Below are 10,293 nucleotides of genomic sequence, written 5' to 3' on the forward strand. Positions count from 1 at the left end.
CCTGGGTATTTACCCCAAAGACACAGATGTAGTGAAAAGAAGGGCCATATGCACCCCAATGTTCATAGCAGCAATGTCCACAATAGCCAAACTGTGGAAAGAGCCGAGATGCCCTTCAACAGATGAATGGATAAAGAAGATGTGGTCCATATATACAATGGAATATTACTGAGCCATCAGAAAAGAGGAATACCCCACTTTTACATCAACATGGGTGGGACTGGAGGAGATTATGCTAAGCGAAATAAGTCAAGCAGAGAAAGTCAATTATCATATGGTTTCACTTATTTGTGGAACATAAGGAATAACATGGAGGACATTAGGAGAAGGAAGGGAAAAATGGAGGTGGGGTGGAATTGGAGGCGGAGATGAACCATGAGAGACTATAGACCTGAGAAACAAACAGGGTTCTAGAGGGGAGGGGGGAGGGGGGATGGGTTAGCCCGGTGATGGGTATTAAAGAGGGCACGTACTGCATGGAGTACTGGGTAGTATACGAAAACAATGAATCGTGGATCACTACATCAAAAACTAATGATGTATTGTATGGTGACTAACATAATATAATAAAATTAAAAACTACAAAAAAAAAAAGAACAATGAGGAAGGAGAAATAGGGAGTATATTGATTTAGGTGCAAGCATACTGGAACAATGAAGACTTAGAATATTTGATAGAGAACTGATAGAAACATGGCTTTTCATATCTTTTAATTGACTTTAACAGTGTTTGCCTTGGACCTAAAATAATGAGCCAAGTGTAAAATTTACTTTGAAATTTAATCTGAATACTGTAAATATTTCACTAGCAAATCATCTACTTTTTATTTCAATATGCCACTTTGATTTTGTTACCTTTTGGGATCAGTATTTTTCCATAATTGTTTTAGTTTTCAAGATTAAGAAAATTGAGATAGAATCCACGTCCTATAAAATTCATCATTTTGAAGTGTACAATTCAGTAGTTACAATTCAGTAGTTTGGTAGGTGTACAATTCAGTAGTTTTTAGTATATTCACAAGGTTATGCATCCCTCATCACTACCTAGTCCCAGAACATGTTCACCACCCTAAAAAGGAACCTAGTCATCAGCAGTAACTCACCATTAGCAGTTCCCTCCCATTCCTCCTTCTTAGCCTTTTGGCAACCTTCAATCTACTTTCTCTCTATGGATTTACCTATTTTTAACATTTCATGTAAATGGAATGGTATAATACATAATCTTTTGTGACTAACTCCTTTCACTTAGCATCATGCTTTTCAGGTTCATCCATTTTATTGCATGTAGCAGTACACCATTCCTTTTTATTTCCTAATAATACTCCTTTGTGTGGACATTTGATGTATCCATTGGTAAGTTGAGGCATTTCTGGATTGTTTCCACTTTTGGCTATTTTGAATAATGCTGCTGTGAACATTCATGTACAAGTTCTTATGTGAAGATGTATTTAGAATTTGAGTATACCTAGGAATGGAATTTTGAGGCCATATGGTAACTCTGTTTAACTTTTTCAGGAACTGCCAAACTGCCAAATTGGCTGCACCATGTTATATTCCCACCAAATTGGGCATATTGTTTGAAATGTAACTGACATACTGTTAAAAATAAGTTTACCATTTGTTTCCTGCTTTTTGGAACATCTTGTTTACTGGAATGAGTTATGACCTGAAGCTTTGAATGGTCACAGAATTTTAGAGCTGGAGGGTTTCTAATGAATCCATCTTCCCATTGGAATGGAAGGTCCCTGTGATCCAGTACCTTGTCTGTTTTGGTCACTGCTGTATCCACTCCACCTAGGTCAGTGCTGTAAAAGAGTAGGTGCTCAGTAAATGTTTTCTGAATAAATGAATATAATCCAACTCCTCTTTTTTAATGAGGAAAATTATGCCTAAAGAGATCAGGTGACTTTCTAAAGGTCACACACAGACTTAATGGCAGAGCAACAGCTAGAATCCTTGGTCCTGATTTCCTTGCCCAGCTCTTAGCCTCACAGTCTTCTTGAATTCACTCCTCTGTCTGAGCTTGGTGGTCCATCGCTGACCTTGCTGACCTCCTATAGCATTTTCTGACAGTTTATAGCTTTGCTTTGGGCTTTATTGACATTTAATGAATGTTTTTGTTCTTGTGAAGTCATTTACATGTTTACTGCTGAGGCCAGCGTTCATAAAAGGAGAAAAACATTTAAATAACTGCATTTTACCTAGGGAAGATAAATTACAGTTGCCCATCAATAAATAGATAACTTTCATAGCTGCCAAGATTATTAGATTGTAGAAGACAATAAATTTGCACCCTCCCTTATGAGTCACTTGCCTTACAAAATTCACAACTAATTATCTAAAAGTGAGACAAGTTAATGGAGGTTTGCTCTCTATTTACTAGTATTCTTTTCTTTCCTAATCACCCTTGTGGATGGAGGAATCCATTTTATCAGCCTTTCCTCCCTACTCTGCTCTTCCGGAGTAATATATGTATAAGTTAAATGTAGCATAGCGTAAGTAAGCATAGATTACCCTGTGTCTGAGGCAGTGTTCTTGAAGGAGCCACATTTGCATGTTAAGTGGAGTTGTGTGCCATGAAGGATAGGTTTATAGACTGGACCCTTAATGAAGTTGAGAATCACTGTGCAAAAGCTATAGAGTGTAGGTAGAAATCTAGAGCCTTTGAATACAAAAGAGTATACATTTCACTTCCTTTTGACAAAGTCTTTATTTTATAAGGCTTAATGGGAAACAGTTCAATTACTTCAGTTAAAACTCATTCCAGGAAGCAGCATATGAAGACGTTACTTGAAAGTATTGAGATTTTCTCCTTTTTGTAACTTGTCACCAGTTGATTGATACCTGGTATTAGAGTAAGAGGTTTAACAGATTCCCGAACTCTGGTTATATTTGTCGATATCTGTGGGACATCTCCTAGGGAGCATTATAAGGCCGTTAAGGTAATAATTGTGTTTCTGGTTTACTCCATTCATGTAGTGTTGGGCATTGAGATTGGGAAAATATTAAAAAAATCTGCCTTTTGGCTAAGGTAAGAAGTAAAAGCATTTTTAGGGATTAGCATGGGGTGGTAGAGGGGGAAAATAGGCTTTTATTTAGAAGATTTATGTTTAAATTCTGGCTCTGTGACTAACTTGTTGAGTAATCTTGTTTTATTTTATTTTATTTCATTTCATTGTATTTTATTTTATTTTATTTTATCTAAAGATTCATTTATTTGAGAGACATCAAGAGTAAGAGCAAAAGAGAGGGAGAGTGTGTGAGTTGGAGGAGGGGCAGAGGGAGAGGGAGAAGCGACTGTCCGCTGAGCAGGGAGCCTGACACTGGGCTAGGGACTCCATCCCAGGACCTCAGGATCATGACCTGAGCTGAAGGCATACACTTACCCCTGAGTAATCTTGTTTAAATCACAGAACTTCACCAAGGCTCACTTTACTCATTTATAAAACATGGATAATGTAATTCCTCACAGTGTGGCTTTTGTGAGATACTGTATGGGACACATAGTAGGCATTCAGTAGTTGTCAGTGTCAATGAACCTGGGGTTCGTTGGCCTGTCCTAATCACGTTTTGTTATATGTCTGTGCACGCATACTTAGATACATACATTCAACACACACACACACACACACACACTCCAGTCTATCTCCATCCCACATCTTGTTCCCAGTAGGATTTAACTGGTTATGTGGTTGACAAGTTAACTCCTAAATGTATGTGGACAATCAGAGGCTTTTAAAATTATCTTATAGGGGCGCCTGGGTGGCTCGGTTGGTTAAGCGTCTGCTTTTGGCTCAGGTCGTGATCCCGGGGTCTTGGGATCGAGCCCTGTGTCGGGCTCCCTGCTCGGCTGGGAGCCTGCTTCTCCATTTCGCTCTGCCTCCCCCTGCTTGTGCTCTCTCTCTCTCTCCCTCTGTGTCAGATAAATAAATAAAACTCTTAAAAAAAAAAGATTTAAAATTATCTTATAATGTTATTTACTGTAAAGATTTGTTAATAATTGCTATAAATCTGTTAAGTGCTTTCCAGTCTTTGCCAGTGCCACCGCTATTGCTTACATTATCCAAGTTGGAAACCTTGGCATGATCTTTTCTACCTTCTCTGTTCTTTGTAATTTTGTTGCCTAGAAGGATATTTCTATGTAAAGCTAAAATTGTATAAAAGATTGTTGATGCTGGTGTAAGGTAGACAATTTATTAGTTAACGGATTACTGAGGTGGTATAAAATTCCTAATCATGTCCATTTATACTCAGAAGTACAATATAATTCAATTCTAAAGGTTTTCTCCCCCTCTGTTCTTATTTTCTAGTGATCCTCTAAATGGAAGCTTATAAAATTAGGTCTCTTTCACCAAGATGATGTAGTGAGGAGACCTTTTTGTATTCCATTAACAGCAGGATACCAGGTGTGGGTAAACAACAACAAAAACCTCCAGCAGCCTGTATCTGAGGATGTGGTAGACTGTTCAGCAAATAGTCATTCCTTAACCCCATCTCCACCCCTGTCTCTGTGAGAGTATACTTCCTCCTTCCATTGACACTGGTCTCGGACATGTCACCTACCACGACCAGTGGCATCAGCAGGTAATGCCACTAGCAAGGGCTTGAAATGCGCCTGTGCATTTGGATTTGGTCTTTTGCCAAATCCCAGATAACCAGCATATATGTGATCAAGAAAGAAATGCTTATTGTTATGTTGTTGAGTTTTTAATGTGGTTTGTTACTCAGTATTGTTGTGGCATTAGCTAACAGATACAAAGGGATGCTGTTTCCTTATAAAGATTTCCTTTATGTACCGATTTGGGAGCCTTAACTTTCCCTATAGAATCGAAAACCTTATTGTTTGATTGTACCTATTTTAACGCCAATTTTGTGTCTCTGGTCACTGACAAAATTGTTCAGGATTGAAAGCCCAGTTAAAAGGAATACTAACAATTCAGAGCTGAAAGAAGGGTGCTTGGTTGACCCTGGCTATCTCTGCAAACCTGTCTGTACTTGGAAGTTGTTTCTAGGAGAAGATAATGGCCAGTGGCTCCTTTCTTTGGTAAAGTCATTGCATTTCCTTAGTGGTGAAAAGGGCAGTGAATATACAAAGATAGTCTCTTTAATTATGGAAAGAGCCTATTAAAATTCCATTTTGTCTTTAGAAGTAAACATATAAAGGAAAATGGGGGAAGCCAGACACCTCTTTAAAATAATGATTGTCTTGGGCTAATTCCTTCACTGTGCCTCCAGCATCATTAGATGCCAATCCTTCTGTGTAGGTTCATTTGCAAACAAAACTGATTAGAGAGGGGAGGCTGTGTGCTGGAGACTTCCCTAAAGCAGAGGTTTCAGACACCTGCCCAGTGTTTAAACTGGTTACTGTCGGCAGTACTTTTATTTATTTTCCCTCTACCTAGGAAAAAATGGCGGTGGTGGGGGGGGGATTGTTTATTTCAAAGGGTATTGGAACCCATCGTTCAAAAGAGAACACTAAAAAAAGAGAAAAAAGGATATTATCTGAAAGCTCAGAAGGTTTTCAGAATTTCTTTCTTGCCCATTATAAACATGATCTTTCCCTTTGCTCTGAGCTCCCCCCTCTGGCATTCATGGTATATTTCCCTTTCTATTATTAACAAACTTCAAAGCTCCCCCACCATGTCATTTTGCTGTCCCTCCAGACTGCAAAGCGATGGTAGGGGCTGCTTTTATTTCCTAGAGTTTGGAGGGTTGCAGATTAAGGAATGTAGAGGAACTGCCTGCAACATCTATTAACTTTTAATTCAGTGCAGAAAAAATCGGAAACCCAGTGCACCATTGATGCTTCAAAGATACTTTGAGCTTGTTTAACCATTTTTTTAAGGCTTGTGTGCCAGGACTGAAATGAGTTGCATTTCACAGACCTCGGGATTGTGCTGTCATAATAGCCAGATCCATATGGCTCTTTGTTTTTGTAATTAAAGCTTTATCCTTACTGGTTTTTTTTTTTTTTTTCTTAAATGGCTCTAAATCTAAACTAAATCTTAGTTCTGATGGAGACTGATTGCTTTATTGTAAGTAAACGCTTAACTATTGTATCATATTTTCTCTAAAAAGAAGATTGGTAATGTCTAATTTCTTTCACACTGTCTAGGAATCTGATTTTCAATGCAGCTTAATATTTCAGAAAGCAAAATCTCATTCCTTACGACCAAAGGTTGTATTCTAACATTTTTAAGTGAAAAAGTTTATAAAATATATTTCTCACATTAGGTCTATAGGAGTGGAAAAAGTTTTCCTTCACCTTCTTAGGGTCCCTGGCTGGGTTTGAAAATGGACAAAGACGATTAAGAGGAGAAAGGCATACAAATGTTTTTCATGTAAGTTTTCTATGACCTGGGGCCCCTCATAAAAAAAGGCTCAAAGACATGGCGAAACCTACTTGCTTTGTTATATTAGGTTTAACAAAGGCAACTGTGGACAAGTGACTGAGCTATATGAGGAGGCTAAATTAGGAAGATGAGCGTTATCTTAACCAGACCTATTTGTGTATAGTTCTTTCACTCCCAGCTTCTCGTCCTTGATGGTAAGCATGTTACTTTCCTTCTGGTCTAGAGAGGACATCTTTCATGGAGGAATTTCATCTCCTGCTCTTAAGAAGAAGAGGGAAGGTCAGAGTATTTTTCTTGTATTTGCTGTTTTTCAAGTGGCTTTAACTCAAAATATGCCAAAATGGCTTATTTTGGGGTTATGTGCTCTGAACTCTTTCAGGTCTTTTTGCCACAAAATCCTGAGCACATTGATGGTTTGAAGGGCCATCATTTTGAACCTGGTGAACTGATGCTTCATTTGAACTCTGCACACTACCCTTTATTGAATGTGTTGCGGCATGTCAGAGGTCCCTTTGTCACCTCCAGAGGCCTGTACGGTGTCGTTGTCCGCACTTCGAACCAGCCCCAGACTTACGTTTCTTTCTGTCTCACTTGTCTGCTTTTCAGGCCATTTGTCTTTTTCCCCTTGCTGTGTGGTGGTAGGTTATCCTATCTAGATGCTTATTATGTCTGTCTCAGACAAGCTCCTCGTGCCTCCTAAGCTGCCTAACAACTGTGGGATAAGCTTGGAAGGCAGGAACCAAGGTCGCTAGAATTGCAGGTAGAATACGTAATCAAGAGAACACTCAACTGGCATCAAGTGCCTGAGCTCTTAACTATGGATTTTGTAACCTAAGTAAATTTTGCCTATTGAGATGTCTCTTTCTTTCCTGTTCTTTAAGTTCTGAGTGGTCCAGGTTACCAGATAAATTAGGTAATATTGTGCTAACGATAGCAGTCAAATGACACTCAAAACACATTTATTATAGGATGCTCTCTCCTAGTCACATGCATCTGTATGTCTGTCATTTGAGTTTTAGATGTTCCATGGACATCCATTATTGGAGAAAATGCTTCATTATTTAGAAATTTGTTCATTTCCAGAAGTATCTGGGTGAGGTAAAAGTTTCTGCCATTGCTTCCTGTCCTACCTGGATTGCGTTGAATGAGTAAGTGAATAACTAAACTTGCTTCTTTTGACCCTGAAGTGTTTGAGTTTTTTTCTTTCCTTTGAGTCAAGCCCTTGGTTAGATTTTTTTTTTTCCAATTAGCTCTTAAATTTTATTTTATTTTTTAAATATTAGATCCTCCAACCTTATTCGTCTATGGCTAAAAGTTTGGGCCCTTTTACCAACCTCTTCTTATTTTCTTAATCCTCTCTAGCCCTTTGCAACCACTTTTTTACTGTCCTTTTTATGAGTTTGACTTTTTTTTCTTTAAAGACTCCACATATATATAAGATTCCCTGTATTCACTTAGCATGATGCCCTCAAAGCCTATTGGAAATGGCAGGATTTCCTTTTTTTCATGGCTGAATAGTATTCCACTGTGTGTGTGTATGCATGTATGTATATGTGTATATATATACATGTATTACACACACCTCACATCTTTATAATCCATTCATTTGTTGATGGACACTTCAGTTGCAGCATTATCTACAACAGTGAACATAGAGAAACAATCTCTTAATTTGTTCTTGCCAATCTTTTATTCCTAGAGGTAGAATAAGGGTGTTCGAATTTTCTTAAGCAGCCTTTTTTTTTTTTTTTTTTTTGCATGTGTTTTGTTCTGCTTTGTTTTAAGGAGATAGAATTTATTCTTGCCAGTTATTTCAAGAGATCGGTGCTCTTACATCAGCTTGGTTGTTTTTGAGAGATTTTTTTTTCTTGGCATCTAGACAAACCGGAAAGGACATGGGTCAGACCTAGAGTGGTCTGGCCTTCCTTGTACTCCCTCTCTGCTCCCTCAGCTGATACGTCTGTGCTTGCCCCGTCCAGCACCCCAGAGCTTGGCCCTCTGAGTGAGGTCTTGAATTTGACTCTAGCTATCTTTTGTAGGCCAGAGCTGTCGGTATTCATATAAATGATAGTACCTTTGGGTCTGTTTTCTCCTTTGCTCTTCTTTTGGCATAAAGACTCATCAATGATGAAACCCCCTTTCTCAGTAATCAGGGCCGATACCCTTTTCCTATTCATCTCCTTTTTCCTGAGAGAAGGCGAACATCACTCATTTCTTTTTTTTTTTTTTCTACAGTCTTGAGGTCTTTTATTTTCTTTACATTTATCATGTCATGAATTCGTAGGGAATGGGTTCCAGCAGTTCGGGCTCCTTTCCATTAGTTCTCACAGAGTGTGCTTCTCTGGGTGGGGCAGGCTGGCGCTTCAGTTGAACCCAAGTACCTTTTCTCTTTGGCTTCCTTCTTTTTCTGATCATTTTCCTTCACACGCTTCAGGAAGCTATCTTGGCTCTTTGAGTGTTTAATATGCTCAATGCGTACATTAATTCTCTTGGCAAGAATCTTGCCCTTAACATGTTTGTTTACAACAATGCCAACAGCATGCTGAGTAACATTGTAGACTCTTCCAGTTTTGCCATGGTAACATTTGTGGGGCATTCCTTTTTGAACAGTGCCCATTCCCTTGATGTCCACAATATCACCTTTCTTATAGATTCGCATGTATGTGGCCAAAGGAACAACTCCATGTTTTCTAAAAGGTCTAGAGAACATATAGCGGGTACCTCTCCTCTTTCCCTTTGTGTTGGTCATTTTGGCCAATTACTGGAAGATGGCGGTTCCGGCCAAAAGCAAACATCACTCATTTCTTAAGGGATAGTCTGCTAGCCTAATCCTTAAGGCCGTAGAGGACCTGATCAGACAGCTAGGACTGACCTGTGACGGAAGCAGCCTTCCTAAGTGTCATATACCTTTCTTGTATGTGAGTTCAGTGGCTTTCAACTTGGCTTATTCAGTGTGTAGTTTGAATATGTATTGCATGGAATGCGCTATACTCTACATAAAGAGATACCTAAAGATGCCCAAAGATGGAATCTTCCCCCTTTTAATTTAGCTTGTGGGGAATGTAGCATTTAGTCTTTTTGCTTCTGTTTATAACTGTTTGAGGTCTTTTCCCATTAGCTTAGTGTCAGCCTCCTGAAAGCATATGCCTTTATATAAATTTGCCTGTCTGCCCTGTTTATAAATTAAGGATAAATTAATTGAAAAGAGTATTTGGGTGTTTGACGTTCATGGGGGATGGGTTGGAATGTCTGTGTGAGACAATTCCGTGATTCACTGAATTATAATGAACATAGCAAAGGTAGATTTTAGGATTTCTGTTTATCTTTTGGCCTCTCTTTAAGCTTAATATGTTTTCCAAATATTTTAGAGGATTTCTTTATAAAGAAAGTACTGAGAATATTTGCTCGAATTTATGGTATATATTGTACATCTTTTGCTTTTATTTTATGGTTTCTCAGATTTACTCTGTTTATATTTCTAGAGTGTTTAGGATTTTATTCTGATCATGGTTTATGATTTAATTGGCTACCAGATGTTCACATATTCTACCTTTTCCTATTATATTATTTCATACGCAAGAGAAAAAAATGGTCTGTAACCTCCTCTGTGGTGCAATTTTCTGCTCAGAAGAAAGGGAAAAGTTTGGTACCATTCACTTTCTAGCTCATTGTCTTTATACATATTCAGCTACCTGGTGATCAATTGCTGGTTGCTCCAAACTTGGTGTTAATGTCACACAGGGAAGAAGAATGTCTCTGGCTTCATGGAGCCCACAGTCTGCATGGCAGAAAATGTCATGGCTTTTACCACTAACGTTTGCCATCCTCTTTCTTCATAACCATTTTAAGATTGATAGGATGTTTCGTTGTCTAATTTTTTCCCTTCAAATCTTCTGTTTCCCCATTTTTCTGTGATCTTTCCATAATGATTGTGAATGACT

General features: G+C 38.4%; 1 pseudogene; it reads right to left on the reverse strand.

Annotated features, from left to right (window-relative positions):
- Positions 1-8,563: 8,563 nt before the first annotated feature.
- LOC102735723 (large ribosomal subunit protein eL21 pseudogene) lies at positions 8,564-9,137 on the reverse strand (annotated as a pseudogene).
- Between the last annotated feature and the right edge of the window lie 1,156 nt (positions 9,138-10,293).

The sequence above is a fragment of the Leptonychotes weddellii genome, unplaced genomic scaffold, assembly GCF_054177405.1.
Source record: "Leptonychotes weddellii isolate Sample4059 unplaced genomic scaffold, ASM5417740v2 HiC_scaffold_3506, whole genome shotgun sequence".
Classification (NCBI taxonomy): Eukaryota; Metazoa; Chordata; class Mammalia; order Carnivora; family Phocidae; genus Leptonychotes; species Leptonychotes weddellii.